This window comes from Gorilla gorilla, chromosome 5, assembly GCF_029281585.2.
Source record: "Gorilla gorilla gorilla isolate KB3781 chromosome 5, NHGRI_mGorGor1-v2.1_pri, whole genome shotgun sequence".
Taxonomy (NCBI): domain Eukaryota; kingdom Metazoa; phylum Chordata; class Mammalia; order Primates; family Hominidae; genus Gorilla; species Gorilla gorilla.
Window position 1 is genome coordinate 183,101,903 of NC_073229.2, and position 19,307 is coordinate 183,121,209.

Below are 19,307 nucleotides of genomic sequence, written 5' to 3' on the forward strand. Positions count from 1 at the left end.
GGTTTGTTTTTTCTGCATCCAGCTGCAAATGATCTTCAAAGTTGTGAACTCAGGAAATCTCAGAGGCGTTTATAGGCTTTCCAACCAGAGATGATATTTGTAATTCTAAGAAGTAAATAGAAATCCTTAAGAGAACCCCTTTCAAGCTAAGTTTCCATCCAATATGGAGTGGTGGCTTCGAATGATCCTTTTGGCTTATCTTTTTAAGTGTAAGAATTTTTGATGAATCACACTTCGTACCTATTTGGTCACTTTCACCAAAGTACAAAACCAGTCTGCCACCAGAAGAAATTTAATAACCTTGAGACTCAGAGAAGCAATGCTGCCTGATTGGTGGACAGCCAGACCAGTGGGGGTCAGACGTGGCTCTTCGGGTCCGGACATGGGAATGTGGTGGAAATGAGATCCTCCAGCGATTCTAAGGAGTGTTTTGTTCTTCTGGCTTAAGAGAAGGGCAGGGGACAGGCCCAGCCATTGTCTGACGTGAGGCACGATAACACATTAGAGGGCTGGTTTAGCAAAGGGCAAGGTAGAGTTGGCATTAGACGCGCCTGCAAAGGGAGGCGGGCAAGAGCTTCAAGACGCGAATGACACTTGAGCAGCCTGGGCTCACGTCTGGTAAGGTTTACGCCGCCTGTTCCCCCATCTGGCAACTCCCTCCCAGAAGGGTGAGTTTGGTTCTTGGCAAATCCCTTTCGGACACACAAGCTCTTTTATTAAAATATAACCCCACTAACAGATTGCAGACTAGGCACAGAAGCCCCAAAGCACCCCCAGAGACCGCAGCAGTCCCGCCCCGCCGCCCCCGGATCCGCGCGGCCGCCAGAAGCTCCCCTCCCCCAGATCTTGGCCCCTCCCTGAGGCGCGCGAGCGTGTCGTCGCCCGCTCCCGGCCAATCAGGGCGCGCGACCAAAATAGCGCCATATAAAAGCTGGATGGCGGGCGCGGCCGGTGCAGAGCCTCGCGCTGGGGTGGGGTTGCGCGCGCAGGTGAGGGGGGCGGGGCCGGCGCCACCGGCGGGGCGGGGCGGATATTCCCACCGCGCACCTGCTTCTGCCTGACGTGTACCCGGAAGGTCGTCAGCTCAGGCTCCACATATGTAACAGTGAGTTTCTAAGTGAGTCACACGGACGCGGTTGGTCTCCAGTGAAGCATAACTCATGGCTTCACTCTTCTCAACGGTTCCCTCTTCGGAAGGAAGCGCAGTCCGCAGCGTCGTCCGAGGGCGTGATCGCCTGCGTCGCACCCGCGTGTCCAGTGGCCACCCCTTGTCCTACAGGAACGCACATCTGCTTAGCAGGCGCGGAGCCCTTGAGGAGGCCTAAAATGAATGAACGCGGCTGTGCCTCCTGAGCAGGCTCACAGTTGTGGGTGGGGGACAGAAGGGTGTCCATGCCTAAGGTCGACGGTGATAAGACAGACGTTCTTCCCAGGAGGAGATCAGTTCCAGGTGGGAGGCATTTCTAGGAGTCACCTTTCTCCGAGGAAGTGACCTGAGCTGTAGGAGGTGGAATCACAAAGGCTTTGGTGCCCTACACACCTGGGTTTTAGCCTCAGCTTGAGTCACTCACCCAGTCTGTGACGCTGAACACATCAGCAAACCTCAAACTTTCCCCATCTTTAAGATGCAGATAATAGCCGGTCACCATGGTGTGTGCTTGTAATGGCAGCTACTCGGGAGGCTGAGGCAGGAGGATCTCTTGAACCTGGGAGGTGGAGGTTGCAGTAAGCCGAGATCGCACCACTCACTCCAGCCTGGGCAACAGAGCGAGACTCCGTCTCAATAAACAAATAAATAAATAACACTGCATGACTGATAGCATATTTTTGAGGAGCATCTCTCCCCCTCCGTGCTTGGGTTTAATCCCCCCTTCCTCCCTCCCTCCCTCTTTCCCTCCCTTCCTTCCTCCCTTCTTTCTTCCTTAGTTACGTTTCTCTTCATTTCTTTTTTTCTCCATCATTCCTTCATTTTTCTTATTTTTTCCTGACATAAATTACACACAATAAATCGCACAGAAATTAAGAGGACAGCTGGGTGAACTTTTACATATGTATACACATGTCATTAGCCCCTAGGTCAAGATCTAGAACATTTCCATCATCCCAGGTTTCCAACTGCTCCTTCCGGTCAGTAGTACTTCCCCAGAGGTAACCACTATTCATTTGGACTTAAATTACCAAGTATGAGTTGTGTCTACTCTTAAACTTCATGTAATTGCAATCAAGCATTATGCTTTATTCCAAACTTGTCCAACCCGCACAGGCCATGGTTTTGAATGTGGCCCAACACAAATTTGTAAACTTTCTTAAAACATTGCGAGATTTTTTGTGACTTTATTTATTTATTTATTTGAGACAGAGTCTCTGTTGCCCAGGCTGGAGTGCAGTGGTGTGATCTCGGCTTACTGTAACCACCGCTTCCCAGGTTCAAGCGATTCTCATGCCTCAACCTCCCGAGTAGCTGAGATTACAGGCTGGTGCCACCACACCTGGCTAATTTTTGTATTTTTAGTAGAGATGGGGTTTCACCATATTGGGCAGGCCGGTCTCAAACTCCCGACCTCTGGTGATCTGACCACCTCGGCCTCCCAAAGTGCTGGGATTACAGGCATCAGCCACCGTGCCCCGCCATGTGATTTTTTTTTTTTTTTTTAGCCCATCAGCTATTGTTAATTTTAGTGTATTTTATGTGTGGCCCAAGGCAATTCTTCCAGTGTGGCCCAGGGAAGCCAAAAGATTGGACACCTTTGCATTTCTGTCTGTGTTTTTTCACCCACCGTAGTGTCTGTAAGATTCCTCCATGTTATCACACGTATCAGTAGTTCGAAGTTTGTTTATTACTGAATAGTATTCTATTGCATGAATATACTTAAGTTAACTTATCCTTTTTACCATTGATGTGTATTTGGGTTGTTTTCAGTTTTTGGCTATTATGCATAAAGCTGCTCTGAACATTCATGTAGTATGATGAATAATTGATTTTAGTAGGATATATACCTATAAAAGGAATTTTTGTGTCATAGGATGATAGGTGTATATTTAGTTTTAGTAGACACTGCTGGCAGTTTCCCAAAAGGATTGAATCAATTTTTGAAAATTGGCCGGCTGCGGCAGCTCACGCCTGTAATCCCAGCACTTTGGGAGGCCGAGGCGGGTGGATCACGAGGTCAGGAGTTCAAGACCAGCCTGGCCAATATGGTGATTCTCCATCTCTACTAAAAAAAAAAAAAAAAAAAAAAAAAAATTAGCTGGGCATGGTGGTGTATGCCTGTAGTCCCAGCTACTTGGGAGGCATAGGCAGAAGACTCTCCTGAGCTCAGGAGGCAGAGGTTGCAGTGAGCTGAGATCATGCCAATGCACTCCAGCCTGGGTGACAGAGCGAGACTACATCTCAAAAAAAAAAAAAAAAAAAAAAGGGCTGGTCGAGGTGGCTCACGCCTGTGATCCCAGCACTTTGGGAGTCCAAGGCAGACAGATCACCTGAGGTCGGAAGTTCGAGACCAGCCTGACCAACATGGAGAAACCGCGTCTCTACTAAAAATACAAAATTAGCTGGCCATGGTGGCGCATGCCTGTAATCCCAGCTAGCTACTCGGGAGGCTGGGGCAGGAGAATCGCTTGAACCTGGGAAGTGGAGGTTGCGGTACGCCGAGATCATGCCATTGCACTCCATCCAGCCTGGGCAACAAGAGTGAAACTCCATCTCAAAAAAAAAAAAAAGAAAAGAAAAAAAGAAAATTATAGTTACTTCACATCCTTGCCAACAATTGGTGTTAACAGTCTTAAATTTTTGATGGTTATGCAGCAGTATTTCCTAGTGTTTTTTTTTTTTTTTTTTTTTTTGAGACAGAATTCTGTCACCCAGGCTGGAGTGCAATGGCACGATATTAGCTCACTGCAACCTCTGCCTCCCGGGTTCAAGCAATTCTCCTGTCTCAGCCTCCTGAGAAGCTGGGATTATTGGCATGCGCCACCATATCCGGCTAATTTTTGTATTTTTAGTAGAGACGGGGTTTCACCATGTTGGCAAGGCTGGTTTTGAACTCCTGACCTCAGGTGATCTGCTCACCTCGGCCTCCCAAAGTGCTGGGATTACAGATGTGAGCCACCACGCCTGGCCTTTTTTTTAATTATTTTTTTTAAGATGGAGTCTTGCTCTGTCTGTGCACCCAGGCTGGAGTACAAATGATGTGATCTCGGCTCACTGCAACCTCCGCCTCCCAGGTTCAAGCAGTTCCTCTGCCTCAGCCTCCCAAGTAGCTGGGATTACAGGCACCTACCATCACACCTGGCTAATTTTTGTATTTGTAGTAGAGACGGGGTTTCACCATGTTGGCCAGGCTGGTCTTGAACTCCTGACCTCAAGTGATCCTCCTGCCCTGGCCTCCCAAAATGTTGGGATTACGGGCATGAGCCACTGCTCCTGGTCCTTTTTTTTTTTTTAAACAGAGTCTTGCTCTGCCACGCAGGCTGGAGTGCAGTGGCATGATCTTGGCTCACTGCAACCTCCGTCTCCCATGTTCAAGCGATTCTGCTGCCTTAGCCTCCTGAGTAGCCGGGACTATAGGCATGGGCCATCAGGCCTGGGTAATGTTTATATTTTTAGTACAGATGGGATTTCACTATGTTGGCCAAGCTGGTCTCGAACACCTGACCTCAGGTGATCCACCTGCCTCAGCCTCCCAAAGCGCTGGGATTACAGGCATGAGCCACCATGCCTGGCCATTTTTTTCTTCCTTTGATGTAAATTTTCCTTTCTTTATGTAGATCTGAGTTTCTGACCTATATAGTTTCCCTTTTTTCGAAAAACGTACCTTAGCATACCTTGTAAGGCAGTCTCCTGGCAACAAATTCCCCCAGTTTTTGTTTATCTGAGAAAGTCTTTATTTCCCCTTTTTTTTGAAGGATAATTTCACTGGATACAGAATTCTAGGTTGGTGAGTTTTTGCTTTTTTCTTTTCAAAATATTTCATTCCACGTCGTCTTGCTTACATTGTTTCTGATGAGAAGTCTAATATAATTCTTATCTCTCTTCTGCACAAACAAGGTATTTTTATTCCGCTTTCTTTCTAGATATCCTCTTAAGTCTTTGGTTTTCTGCAGTTTGAATGTGATGTGCCTAGGTAGAGATTTTTTGGTGTTTATCCTGCTTGGTGTTCTCTGATCTTCCTGGAGCTGTGTTTAGATGTCTGTCATTAATTTTGGAAAATTCCTAGTGATTATTACTTTGAATATTTCTTTTGCTTATTTCTCTTTCTTCTTCTGCTATTCCCATTAAATGCATATTAGACCTTTTATAATTGTCCCACAGTAAGTGATACTCTGTTTGAGCATTTCCTTCCTTCCTTCCTTCTCTCGCTCCCTCTCTCCCTTCCTCCCTCCCTCCCTCCCTCCCTCCTTCCTTCCTTTTTCTTTCTTTCTTTTTTTAATTTTTGAGACAGAGTCCCGCTCTGTCGCCGAGGCTGGAGTGTAGTGGTGCGATCTCGGCTCACTGGCTCACTGCAACCTCCGCCTCCCAGGTTCAAGCGATTCTCCTGCCTCAGCCTCCCAAGTAGCTGGGATTACAGGTGCCTGCCACCACGCCCGGCTAATTTTTGTATCTTTAGTAGAGATGGGGTTTCACCATGTTGGCCAGGCTGTTGTCGAACTCCTGAACTCAGTTGATCTGCCCGCCTCAGCCTCCCAAAGTGCTGGGATTATAGGTGTGAGCCATGGCCCCTGGCCCTGTTTGAACACTTTCATTCTCTTTTTTTTTTTCTCACGTTTCAGTTTGGGAAGTTTCTGTTGACGTATCTCACAGCCCACTGAATCTTTCTTCAGGCACATACAACCTACCGATGATCCCATAAAGGCATTTTTCATTTCTCTCACACTGTTTTTAATTTCTAGGATTTTCTTTTGATTCATTCTTTTAGTTTCCATCTTTCTCATTATTTCCCTTCTATTCTTGCATGTCATCTGCCTTTTCCCTTATATCCTCATTATTTTAAATTCCCTACCTGATAATTCCAAAGTTTGTGCCACATCTGAGTCAGAGTCTAATGCATAGTTTGTTCTTCAGACTGTTTTTCTTGTATGTTAGCATCCTTGTAATTTTTTGTTCAGAGTCAGACAGGATGTATCAGGCAATAGGAACTGAGATGATTAGGCTTTCAATGTGAGGATTTAATTTGGCCAGGAGCAGACCTGTGTTTAACGTTTGCTGTATCTGTAGTGCCAGATGCTTCCTCTACTTTCCTTTTTCTTTTTTTTTGAGACGGAGTCTCGCTCTATCGCCCAGGCTAGAGTGCAGTGGCGCGATCTTGGCTCACTGCGAGCTCTGCCTCCTGGGTTCACGCCATTCTCCTGTCTCAGCCTCCCAAGTAGCTGGGACGACAGGCGCTCGCCACCACGCCCTGCTAATTTTTTGTATTTTCAGTAGAGACGGGGTTTTACCATGTTAGCCAGGATGGTTTCTAACTCCTGACCTCGTGATCTGCCCGCCTTGGCCTTCCAAAGTGCTGGGATTACAGGCGTGAGCCACCGCGCCCGGCCTAGTTTCCTTTTTCTTTTTGTTGTCTTTGGGTTACCCTAAAACCTCCTTCTTCAATGGAGTCTGTGCTTTACAGCTCTCTCAGTTGCAATCCTGTTTCCTGTTGTTACACAGGAACCCTGTTGATGTGATAATTTGAGGGAGAGGAGGTGCTCTCTAACCATCTGATTAAATCTCAGCTTTTTAATGGCTCTGAAACCTCTGAAGGTGGACTGTGACCTTCAGAAGCTGTTCTTAGCCTTTTTTTTCTCTTCCTTTACCTGATACAGGAAGGCTAGAGGGGCTGGAGTTGGTTAATTGCCATTCCTCCAAATGAGATAAGACTCAGGTAAAATAGTTTCCCTTAGAAGGCAGGCCTTTGTTATAGAGAACTGAGTGTTTTTCAAAATGTTTACTTTCCCCCTGGATGTATTTTTAAATGGTTACTTTTCCTTTTCCCGCCGCCTGAAACCCTGGTGAGGCTCCTGGAAATAAAGCCCATGGAAGTGTGGGGCCCCTCTAAGACTAGGCCCTCAGGACAGCTTAACCAGAAGTTCTGTTGTTTACGTTTAAATATTAGCTAGTTATCTTTCTCTTATGATTTTGATTTTGTAACCGCCCAAGGGGTTCACATTGCCTGCTGCCTAGACAGAGCCGATTGATCAAGACAGGGGAATTGCAATAGAGAATGAGTAATTCATGCAGAGCCGACTGTGCGGGAGACCAGAGTTTTATTGTTACTCAAATCAGTCTCCCCTAGCATTCTGGGAGCAGAGTTTCTAAGGACAGCTTGGTGGATGGGCGAAGCCAGTGAGCCGGGGGTGCTGATTGGTTAAAATCACAGGGAGTCAAAGCTGTCTTCTTGCTCTGAGTCAGTTCCTTGGTGGGAACCACAAGATCAGATGAGCCAGTTAATCCATCTGGGTGGTGTCAGCTGATCCATCAAGTGCAGGGTCTGCAAATATCTCAAGCACTGATCTTAGGAGCAGTTTAGGGAGGGTCAGAATCTTGTAGCCTCCAGCCACATGACTCCTAAACCATAATTTCTAATCTTGTGGCTAATGTTAGTCCTACAAAGGCAGTCCAGTCCCCAGGCAAGAAGGAGGTCTGCTTTGGGAAAGGGCTGTTATAGTCTTTGTTTTAAACTATAAACTAAACTTCTCCAAAAGTTGGTTTGGCCTATGCCCAGGAATGAACAAGGACAACTTGGAGGTTAGAAGCAAGATGGAGTTGGTTAAATTAGATCTCTTTCACTGTCTCGGTCATAATTTTGCAAAGGTGGTTTCAGTCTCCATTGTGATTGTAGAATTTTTTTTTGTTTTTTGAGATGGAGTCTCGCTCTGTCACCCAGGCTGTGCAGTGGCGCAGTCTTGGCTCACTGCAAGCTCTGCCTCCCAGGTTCATGCCATTCTTCTGCCTCAGCCTCCCGAGTAGCTGGGACTACAGGCACCTGCCACCACGCCCAGCTAATTTTTTGTATTTTTAGTAGAGACGGGGTTTCACCATGTTAGCCAGGATGGTCTCGATCTCCTGACCTTGTGATCTGCCCGCCTCAGCCTCCCAAAGTGCTGGGATTACAGGCGTGAGCCACCGCGCCCAGCCAGAACATATTTTGTATGATTTCAGTTCATATTCTCTATGACTTCAATTCAGTATTTTGTGTGATTTCAGTTCAGTCATACAAACATATTTTGTATGATTTCAGTTTGTATTTTCAAAATACAAAATCGTATTTTGTTTAATTTCAATGCATCTTTTCAATGTATCAAGGGAGGATCGCGTCTCACACGTCTGTGTGCGTGTGAAGAGACCACCAAACAGGCTTTGTGTGAGCAACAAGGCTGTTTATTTCACCTGGGTGCAGGTGGGCTGAGTCCAAAAAGAGAGTTAGCAAAGGGTGGTGGGATTATCATTGGTTCTTATAGGTTTTGGGATAGGCGGTGGAGTTAGGAGCAATGTTTTGCAGGCAGGGGGTGGATTTCACAAAGTACATTCTCAAGGGTGGGGAGAATTACAAAGAACCTTCTTAAGGGTGGGGGAGATTACAAAGTACATTGATCAGTTAGGGTGGGGCAGAAACAAATCACAATAGTGGAATGTCATCAGTTAAGGCTATTTTCACTTCTTTTGTGGATCTTCAGCTGCTTCAGGCCATCTGGATGTATATATGCAGGTCACAAGGGATATGATGGCTTAGCTTGGGCTCAGGGGCCTGACATTCCTGTCTTCTTTTATTAATAAGAAAAGCAAAACAAAATAGTGAAGTGTTGAGGCGGTGAAAATTTTTGGGGTGGCATGGAGAGATAATGGGCGATGTTTCTCAGGGCTGCTTCGAGTGGGATTAGGGGCGGCGTGGGAACCTAGAGTGGGAGAGATTCAACTGAAGAAAGATTTTGGGGTAAGGGGTGATATTGTGGGGTTGTTAAAAGGAACATTTGTCGTATAGAATTATTGGTGATGGCCTGCATGCGGTTTTGTATGAAATGAGAAACTAAACGAAAGACACAAGGTCCAAATAAGAGAAGGAGAAAAACAGGTATTAAAGGACTAAGAATTGGGAGTACCCAGTTCATCCAATTACAGAGTGTCCAAGAGGGTTCAGTGAAATTATTTGCTTGGTTGGTGAGTTTTTGGGCTGTATCCTTGAGTTTTTTTTTATGTTGTCATATACCAGGCCAGACTGATTTAGGTAAAAACAACACTCTTCATTTGAAAATATACAGAGTCCTCCTTTTTCAGCAGTGGGTAAATAGAGGCCTTGGTGGTTCTGAGGACAACTGCAGCTAAAGAGTCAACCTGTGCTTGGAGAACAGATGAAGTTTGTGATATATCTGTAATGCTAGCAGAGAAGTCATTAGAGAGGCTGTGGAATGTTGTGGCAGTGGTTGAGATGCCTGCTATTCCAGTTCCAAGTGCAATAGTGGAGGCAGAAAGTCCTAGACCCACAAGCAAAGGGATTAGTGGGATGACTCTTTCTTGTCGTGTTGATGTCATGAGGGGGACAGGCAGTAGTTTGTTCCCATCTGCAAACTGGATTTTGGGGGTAAGGAAGACTAGAGTACATGTGCCTGTCCAGTTGGGAGGTAGGCACATGTAGGTGGAAGAGCCACATAAGAAGAAGAGACCTTGTGTCAGGCAGAACTGGAAATGTAAAGTGAAAAGGTGAGAGGGTGTACTGAAAGAGGAATCCTGCACCCCAAATCCTAGAGATCCAGCAAGGGCAGCAGCCGTTAGAGGTTGTAATGGGGATTGATGGTGCGACTGCGTAAAGGGAAGGGTTCAATTTTCATGGTGTATGAGAAAGCGCATAGTGTCTACAAGTAACCTTTCACTGCTATTCATGGGGCTGGGTATAAGCAAGCAAGAGGAGGGGCTAGGAGGAGATTCAGACGAGCAGGAGGAGGGTAGCCCAGGATGGAGTGAGATGCAGGGTATGTGTCTTCCTAAACAATAGTGACTGCCAATGTTTTTTAGTTTGTCAGTAATGGGCTTATCAGTAATGTGAAGTTGGAATGCTCCCATCTGTTTGGTTATGTGTGTGGCTGGGTTCTGGAGATAAAGAGTAAAGGAACATTTGGACAGAGGAAGGTTGCCTAAAGGGATTCCAGCAGGCTGTTGTCGGGAGAAGCATAAAGGAGTGGCAACAGGGATGGTTGTTTGTGTGGTCAGGGGTCCAAATATGGAGGGGGTGGAATTGACATAAGGAGAAAGGTGCCGTAAGTAGATGCGGAGAAGTGTGGCAGCTTGTTGGTGTGAAATGTCTGGGGAGTTCTCACCAAATCTGTCTAGAAAGTAAAGAATTTCCTCAGGCAGGTATAGATGAGGGCTATTAAACGAGGTTCTGAGGTGCAGGGAGATGGAACAGGTAGCCAAGTTGGCCTGTAGAGCGGGGATGGCTGTGTAAAAGCAGGAAGAGGCCAGGCGCGGTGGCTGACGCCTGGAATCCCAGCACTTTGGGAGGCTGAGGCGGGCGGATCATGAGGTCAGGAGATCGAGACCATCCTGGCTAACACGGTGAAACCCCATCTCTACTAAAAATACAAAAAATTGGCCGGGCATGGTGGCAGGCACCTGTAGTCCCAGCTACTTGGGAGGCTGAGGCAGGAGAATGGCATGAACCTGGGAGGCGGAGCTTGCAGTGAGCCAAGATTGCTGCCACTGCACTCCAGCCTGGTCGACAGAGCGAGACTCCGCTTCAAAAAAAAAAAAAAAAAGCAGGAAGAAAGGGAAACGCATAGCCAACAATTCTTTGCTAGAGAAGGATTGAAGGCAGTGAGGAGAGAGTGGGTGAGATTGATAGTGTGCTGGAGATGCTGGAGGTAACTAGGGAGGGGTAGAGAGTGGCATAAGAATGGGAATGAGAATAAGAGGGAATATAAAAGCAAAGAATAGAACTTCATCAGGGTGGAAGTATTGGAGTGTGCCCTGCCACCAAAGATCATCTACCTGCTCCAAGAGGGAGTCAAGAGTGGTGGTTTGGGGATAGCACCAGGAGATAACAGCTGTGATGGCTTGGAGAAACAGTGTAAACAAGAGCAGGTCATTTATGAGTAGTTGCGAATATAGTAGGGATGACAAGTTTTTGGGGCACAGTCCAAATAGTGGGGGTGACTGCATAAAGCCCTGTTGCAAAGAGTAGGGTAAGGATGGATAGGCCTAATAGAATGAAGGGATGTATTAGGCTCATAAGGGTTATTATTGTTCTTCAGAAATGTGAGTGAATTTAAGGGAAGTAGGGGAGAGTACCTGCGACTTCCAGGAGGAAGAGGACATATCAGGCTGTCTGACTGACGGACGCAGCTTTATTCTGGAATGGTGAACCCAATGGGGAGGGTCCTGCAGGCGGGTGGTGGTTGGGGTACTATAGATGACTAAGTAGGGTCCAGTCCATCGAGGTCGTAGAGTTTGAGGGGTCAGATTCTTAACAAGAACTGATCATCCAGCTAGGGTGTCTTCGTATGGCTGGGAATCTGGAGTAGGCAAGAGAAGATTAGCAGTCTGGTGAATTTCCTGTCTAGCCTGCTGGAGGACTGGAAGATAGTCACCTAGAGGGCTGGTGTCTGGGACGAGGTTGGGGCCGAGTAAGAAAGTGCGTCCATATAAAAGTTCAAATGGACTGTACCCTGTAGCATCTTGAGGACAGGCTCTAATTCTGAGAAGGGCAAGAGATAAAAGTACTGTCCAGTCCTTTTTAAGCTGGAGGCTGAGCTTAGTGAGGCATGTCTTTAAAAGACCATGAGTCTGTTCTACCTTTCCTGAAGATTGGGGATGGTAAGGGGTATGAAGTTTCCACTGAATACCAAGAGCCTGAGAAACTGCTTGGGTGATTTGACTAATAAAGGCCAGTCTGTTATCGGACTGTATAGAGGTGGGAAGGCCAAACCGAGGAATTATGTCTGACAAAAGGGAAGAAATGACCGCGGTGGCCTTCTCAGATCCTGTGGGAAAGGCCTCTACCCATCCAGTGAAAGTGTCTACCCAGGCCAAGAGGTATTTTAGTTTCCTGACTTGGGGCATGTGAGTAAAGTCAATTTGCCAGTCCTGGGCAGGGGCAAATCCTCGAGCTTGATGTGTAGGGAAGGGAGGGGTCTGAACAATCCCTGAGGGGTAGTTGAGTAGCAGATGGAACACTGAGAAGTGATTTCCTTGAGGATAGATTTCCACGATGGAAAGGAAATGAGAGGTTCTAAGAGGCAGGCTAGTGGCTTGTAACCTACATGGAAGAGGTTATGAAATGACGGCAGAATAGAATGGGCCTGTGAGGCTGGAAGGAGATATTTTTCTTGGTTGAAGAACCATTTGCCTTGTGTGGGAAGAGATTGATAGGTGGAAACTTCAGTAGGAGAGTAAATAGGAGTGACCAATGAGAAGGAGAAAAACTGGCCATGAGGGACAGAAATTGGAATGCTAGCTGCTTCTTTAGCTGCCTTATCAGCATAAGCATTGCCCTGAGCAGTGGGATCTGATGCCTTCTGATGGCCCTTGCAGTGTATTACTCCAGTTTCCTTTGGAAGTAAAGCGGCCTTGAGAAGAGTTTTTATTAAAGAGGCATTAATGATGGAGGACCCTTGCGTAGTAAAGAAACCTCTTTCAGCCCATATAACAGCATGGTGGTGCAGGATATGGAAGGCATATTTAGAGTCAGTATAAATATTGTCACGTAATTCCTTTGCAAGAGTGAGGGCTCAAGTTAAGGCAATGAGTTCGGCTTGCTGAGAGAGTGGAGGGGCAGAGCGGTAGCCTCAATGATAGATGTGGAAGATACTATAGCATAGCCTGCCTTTGCTGGTGAGTGGCAATTAGGCCTGGTGGAACTGCCATTAATAAACCAAATGTGATCAGGGTGAGGAACAGGAAAGAAGGAAATATGGGGAAATGGGGTGAATGTCAGGTGGATCAGAGAGATACAGTCATGGGGGTCAGGTGTGGTATCAGGAATAACATGGGAGGCCGGATTGAAGTCTGGGCTAGGAACAATGGTAACTGTGGGAGACTCAACAAAGACTGAGTACAGCTGAAGGAGCCAGGGAGCAGAAAGTATACGTGTCAGGTGTAAGGAAGAAAATAGATTTTGGAAGTTATGAGAACTGTAGAGAGTGAGTTGAGCATAGTTTGTGATTTTGAGGGCCTCTAAAAGTATTAGGGTGGTGGCGGCTGCTGCACGGAGACATGATCGCCAGCCTAAAACAATAAGATCAAGTTGTTTGGACAAAAAGGCTACAGGGTGGGTCCTGGCTCTTGTGTAAGAATTCTGGCCACACAGCCCTGTACTTTGGCTGTGTGTAATGAAAGGGTTGGGATGAGTTAGGGAGAGCTAGTGCGGGAGCAGCTTTTAGGGCTGTTTTTTAAGGAATGGAAAGGGGAGTGGGGAAAGGATTTAGGATTTAGGGGGTCAGCCAGGTTTATCTAGAACAGAAGGGGTTGTGGAGGGAGGTACTGAGGATAGGAGAGTATATGGGTTTGGCACCATGGGATGGATAGGCAAGACAATTTCATTGATAAGGCTCAGATCCTGAACTAACCTGTAAGACTTGTCTGGTTTTTGAACAGGTAAAATGGGAGAATTGTAAAGAGAGCTTATAGGTTGTAGAAGCCCATGCTGTAGCAGGCGAGTGATAACAGGTTTAATCCCCTTAAAGCCTGCTGTGGGATGGGATACTGGCATTGAGTGGGGTGAGGGTGATTAGGTTTTAATGGGATAGTAATGGGCGTGTGATCAGTTGCCAGGGAGGGAGTGGAGGTCTCCCATACTTGTGGGTTAAGGTTGGGGGATACGAGAGGAAGACATGAAGGAGGCTTTGGGTTGGGAAGAAGGGTGGCAATGAGATGTGGCTGTAGTCCAGGAATAATCAGGGAAGCAGATAATTTGGTTAAAATGTCTTGGCCTAATAAGGGAACTGGGCAGGTGGGGATAACTGAAAAAAGAGTGCATAAAAGAATGTTGTCCAAGTTGGCACCAGAGTGGGGGAATTTTAAGAGGTTTTGAAGCTTTGCCGTCAATACCCACAACAGTTATGGGGGCAAGGGAAACAGGCCCTTGAAAAGAAGATAATGTGGAGTGGGTAGCCCCCATATTGATTAAACAGGGGACGGACGTACTCCCTTCTGTAAGTGTTACCCGAAGCTTGGCGTCTGGGATGGTCCAGGGGGCTTCCGAGGCGATTGGGCAGTGTCAGTCTTCAGCTGCTAAGCCGAGGAGATCTGGGAAGGAGTCGGCCAAGGAACACTGGGTTTGCGCTCCAGGGGCTTTAGGAGTGGCAGTGATGTGAGTCGGACAGTCCGACCTCCAGTGGGGGCCCGCACAGACAGGGCACGGCTTAGGAGGAATCCCAGGCTGTGGGCATTCTGAGGCCCAGTGGCCAGGCTTTTGGCATTTGAAGCAAGGTCCACGAGGATGTTTTGAAGAACCCCTGGGAGCTGTGGCTTGGATGTCCTGAAGTTCTTGTATGCTGGAGATGTGGTTGTGGGTTGTCTTACAGAGGGGGCAAGTAGCTGTAACTCAGAAATGTGTTGCTGTCTGGCCACCTCCTCTCTATTACTGTACACCTTGAAGGTGAGGTTGATTAATTCCTGTTGTGGGATTTGAGGGCCGGGTTCCAATTTTTGAAGCTTTTTTCTCATGTCAGGAGCTGACTGGGTGATAAAATGCATATTAAGAATAAGGCAGCCTTCTGGCCCCTCTGGGTCTAGGGCGGTAAAGCGTCTAAGGGTTGCTGCTAAGTGGGCCATGAACTGGGCTGGGTTTTTGTCTTTACCTCGGGTAGTTTCTTTAAGTTTGTCATGATTAACAGCTTTGTAAGCTGCCTTTTTAAGCCCTTCAACTAGGCAGGAAACCATGTAATCTTGCCTAGCTGTACCTGGGGAATCTGCCTGATAGTTCCACTGGGGATCCTCTTGGGGAACTGCTCTAATGCCTTCCTGGAGGTCTGGCTCATGAAGCCAGCGGTTATCAGCATGAGACTGGGCTAGAGAAAAACTTTCCCGTTCATCTGGGGAGAGGGTAGAAATTAGGATGACACTTAAGTCACTCCAGGTTAACTTGTAGGACAGAGTTAGATATCGGAATTCCTGTGTATATTTAGTGGGGTCTGATGAGAAAGAGCCTAAACGCTGGCTGATTTGGGAAAGGTCTGATAGAGAAAAAGGCATATGTACCCTGACTATGCCTTCAGCTCCAGCCACGTCTCTGAGAGGAAATTGTTGGGCAGGTGGGGGAGAGCTGGTCACAGAACGAAACTGCAAACTAGACTGGGTGTGGGGAGGGGAGGTAATAGAAGGGTTATAGGGTCGGGGAGCAGAGGCTGAAGAAGAGTTGGAGGCTGATTCAGCCTGGCGGGGAGCGACCTGAGGAAGAGCAGTCTGGGGAGGAGGTGAGGGGTCAGATGGCTCAGTAGAAAAGAAAGATTCACAAGACTCAGTGATGCTTGGGGTTGAGACTTAAGGGTTAGGCGGGAGGGAAAGAAGGAGGATTTGGGACGAGTCGCATTGGAAACAGACACTAGAGAGGGAACGAAGTGTGAGAAATGCCTGGATGTAAGGCACCTCAGATCATTTGCCCATTTTTCGACAAAAATTAGGTCTCGGATGGAGAAATCAAAAGTGCCATTTTCTGGCCATTTAGAACCATTGTCGAGTTTGTATTGGGGCCAAGCGGTGTTGCAGAAGAAAATAGGACGCTTAGATTTTAGGTCAGGTGAGAGTTGAAGAGGTTTTAAGTTCTTGAAAACACAGGCTAAGGGAGAAGAAGGAGGAATGGAGGGTGGAAGGTTGCCCATAGGGAAGAAAGCAAGTTTAAAGAGAAGTGTAGAGGCCGGGCGCGGTGGCTCACACCTGTAATCCCAGCACTTTGGGAGGCTGAGGCGGGCGGATCATGAGGTCAGGAGATTGAGACCATCCTGGCTAACACAGTGAAACCCCGTCTCTACTAAAAATACAAAATAAAAATTAGTCAGGCATGTTGGCGGGCGCCTGTAGACCCAGCTACTTGGGAGGCTGAGGCAGGAGAATGGCGTGAACCCAGGAGGCGGAGCTTGCAGTGAGCTGAGATGGAGCCACTGCACTCCAGCCTGGGCCACAGAGTGAGACTGCATCTCAAAAAAAAAAAAAGAGAGAAGGGTGGGAAGGGTAGAGACACGGAGAAGCGGGGTGGGGAGCAGCCCTGGGCTGCAATGTGGGTGAGCAGCCAAAGCAGGCATCCCTGCAGTTGACTTGCCACCAAGGGAATGTGGGTGAATGACCAAGGCAGGCATCCCTGCGGTGATCAGACACCAATGGAATGTGGGTGAATAATCAGGCAGGCATCCCCACAATGATTAAACACCAAGGGAAGGCTGTCTTCCCGAGTCCATGACTGGCACCAGAGTTTTCGGTCCACCGATAAAATGTGTCTCCTTTGTCTCTACTAGAGGAGAAAAAGAACTGGAATTGGAAGGACAGGGGGATTGAAGGGTAGTGAGAGAGGCTGGAGAAGAGAGTGAAAAGACCGCTTACCCGATTTGAAATTGGTGAGATGTTCCTTGGGCTGGTTGGTCTGAGGACCTGAGGTCATAGGTGGATCTCTTCACGGAGTGAAGGTGAGGACAAGGGACTGGTCTCCTGAAGGAGTCCCTCTGACCCAGGTCTTTGGCACCAAATGTCTCACGCATTCGTGTGAAGAGGCCACCAAACAGGCTTTGTGTGAGCAACAAGGCTGTTTATTTCACCTGGGTGCAGGCGGGCTGAGTCTGAAAAGAGAGTCTGCAAAGGGTGGGGGGATTATCATTAGTTCTTATAGGTTTTGGGATAGGCGGTGGAGTTAGGAGCAATGTTTTTCGGGCAGGGGGTAGATCTCACAAAGAACATTCTCAAGGGTGGGGAGAATTACAAAGAACCTTCTTAAGGGTGGGGGAGATTATAAAGAACCTTCTTAAGGGTGGAGGAGATTACAAAGTACATTGATCAGTTAGGGTGGGGCAGAAACAAATCACAATTTTGGAATGTCATCAGTTAAGGCTATTTTCCCCTCTTTTGTGGATCTTCAGTTGCTTCAGGCCATCTGGATGTATATGTGCAGGTGGCAGGGGATATGATGGCTTAGCTTGGGCTCAGAGGCCTGACAGGTGGGTGCAGTGGCTCATGCCTATAATCCCAGCAGTTTGGGAGGCCGAGGCGGTCAGATCACCTGAGGTCTGGAGTTCGAGACCAGCCTGGTCAACATGGCAAAACCCTGTCTCTACTAAAAATGCAAAAAATAGCTGGGTGTAGTGGCACGCACCTGTGGTCCCAGCCAGTCAGGAGGCTGAGGCAGGAGAATTGCTTGAACCTGGGAGGCGGAGGTTTTAGTGAGCTGAGATCGTGCCACTGCACACTAGACTGGGTGACAGAGTGAAACTCTGTCTCAAAAAAGAAAAAAAAAAAAAAATTGGCCGGGTGCGGTGGCTCACAACTGTAATCCTAGCACTTTGGGAGGCCGAGGCGAGTGGATCACAAGGTCAGAAGATCGAGACCATCCTGGCCAACATGGTGAAATTCCATCTCTACTAAAAATACAAAAATTAGCTGGGCATGGTGGCTATGGTCTCTTTTGGTAAATACCAAATTTAGGAAGCATGTATTAGGTGAAATATTCTACAAATATCAATCAGATTAATTGGTTATGATATTTTTAGTTCTGTATCTTTGCTGATTTTCTGTTTGTTCTATTGATTACTGAGAGGAGTGTTGAGCTCTCCACTTATAATTGTGGATTTATCCATTTCTCATTTCAGTTTTATCAGTTTGTCTTCAGATTTTTTAAGTTTTTGCTCTGTCACTCAGGCTGGAGTGCAGTGGTGTGATCACGACTCACTGTAGCCCTGACCTCTGGGGCTCAAGCCATCCTCTTACCTCAGCTTCCTGAGTAGCTGGGACCACAGGTGTGTGCCACCATGCCTGGCTAATTTTTAAAATTATTTGTAGAGACAGAGTCTCACTATGCTGCCCAGGTTGGTCTCGAACTCCTAGGCTCAAGCAATCCTCCTGCCTTGGCCTCCTAAATTGCTGGATTACAGTTGTGAGCCACTGTTCCCGGCCTTCTTCAGATGTTTTGAAGCTCTGTTAAGTGCACACACATTTAGGATGGCTTTGTCATCTTGGTGACCCTTTTATCTTTTGCATGAACAGTGAAGGGTGTGGCATTTTACCCTGCTTGTAAGCTAATAAGTCAGTCTGCCAGTTTCATAGATGCTAACAAAAGACATAGATTGCGGGAACAATGACACAGGACCTTATCACCTACAAGAGCAGCGGCCATGGTAATCACATCTGCATCAGCTCCTTGAGCTTCATTTTCAAAAGGATGATGTGAAAGGAACTAGATGGCACCTGCACATGTCAGAGGTTGCACTGTGGGACCTTGGGAGAGGATCTCTGGGGTTAGGAATCCACATCTTTAAGAATGGGAGATGGGCCGGGCGCAGTGGCTCATGCCTGTAATCCCAGCACTTTGGGAGTCCAAGGTGGGTGGATTACGAGGTCAGGAGTTCAAGATCATTCTGGCCAACAGGGTGAAACCCCCTCTCTACTAAAAAAATACAAAAAATTAGCCAGGTGTGGTGGCGCATGCCTGTAGTCCTAGCTACTCAGGAGGCTGAGGCGGGAGAATAGCTTGAACCTGGGAGGCGGAGGTTGCAGTGACCCGAGATCATGCCACTACTGTACTCCAGCCTAGTGACAGAGCAAGACCCCGTCTCAAAAAAAAAGGGAGCTGAGCCTTCCTGATTTTTGCCCCAAAGGGAGAAGTTGTCTTTATTATGCTGGATGGAAAACAAACCTGCCCTTCGCTCCAGAGAGAGGCCTATTTCTATTTCCAGTGCTGTTGACTATATAGATATCCTTGAAAAGATACTCTAGATCCAAGGCAGTCATTGCCTCTGCTCATAAAACATTTAGAAATGTGAGCACTTTTGGAGAATATCTTTCAACAATAACATCTCTCTTTATCACTGGTCATTTCTTTTGCTCTGAAGTCTCCTTTGTCTGATATTAACATAGCTACTCCACTTTCTCTTGGTTGGTGTTTGTATGACATGTCTGTTTCCATCATATTTTATTTATTTATTTATTTATTTATTTTGAGACGGAGTCTCGCTCTGTCGCCAAGGCTGGAGTGCAGTGGCACGGTCTCAGCTCACTGCAACCTCCGCCTCCCAGGTTCATGCCATTCTCCTGCCTCAGCCTCCTGAGTAGCTGGGACTACAGGCGCCCGCTGCCACATCCGGCTAATTTTGTTTTTGTATTTTTAGTAGAGACGGGGTTTCACCGTGTTAGCCAGGATGGT

At 47.2% G+C, this 19,307-nt stretch overlaps 1 protein-coding gene across 1 annotated transcript in view; it reads left to right on the forward strand.

Annotated features, from left to right (window-relative positions):
• The first annotated feature begins 953 nt into the window (after positions 1 to 953).
• The window catches only part of LOC101136510 (putative uncharacterized protein LINC02901), a 37,311-nt gene continuing 18,957 nt past the window's right edge, over positions 954 to 19,307 (forward strand). The window contains exon 1 of the mRNA XM_055391022.2: positions 954 to 1,105. The gene's annotated coding sequence lies outside the window, so the exon portion shown is untranslated. The remainder of the gene's footprint in view (positions 1,106 to 19,307) is intronic.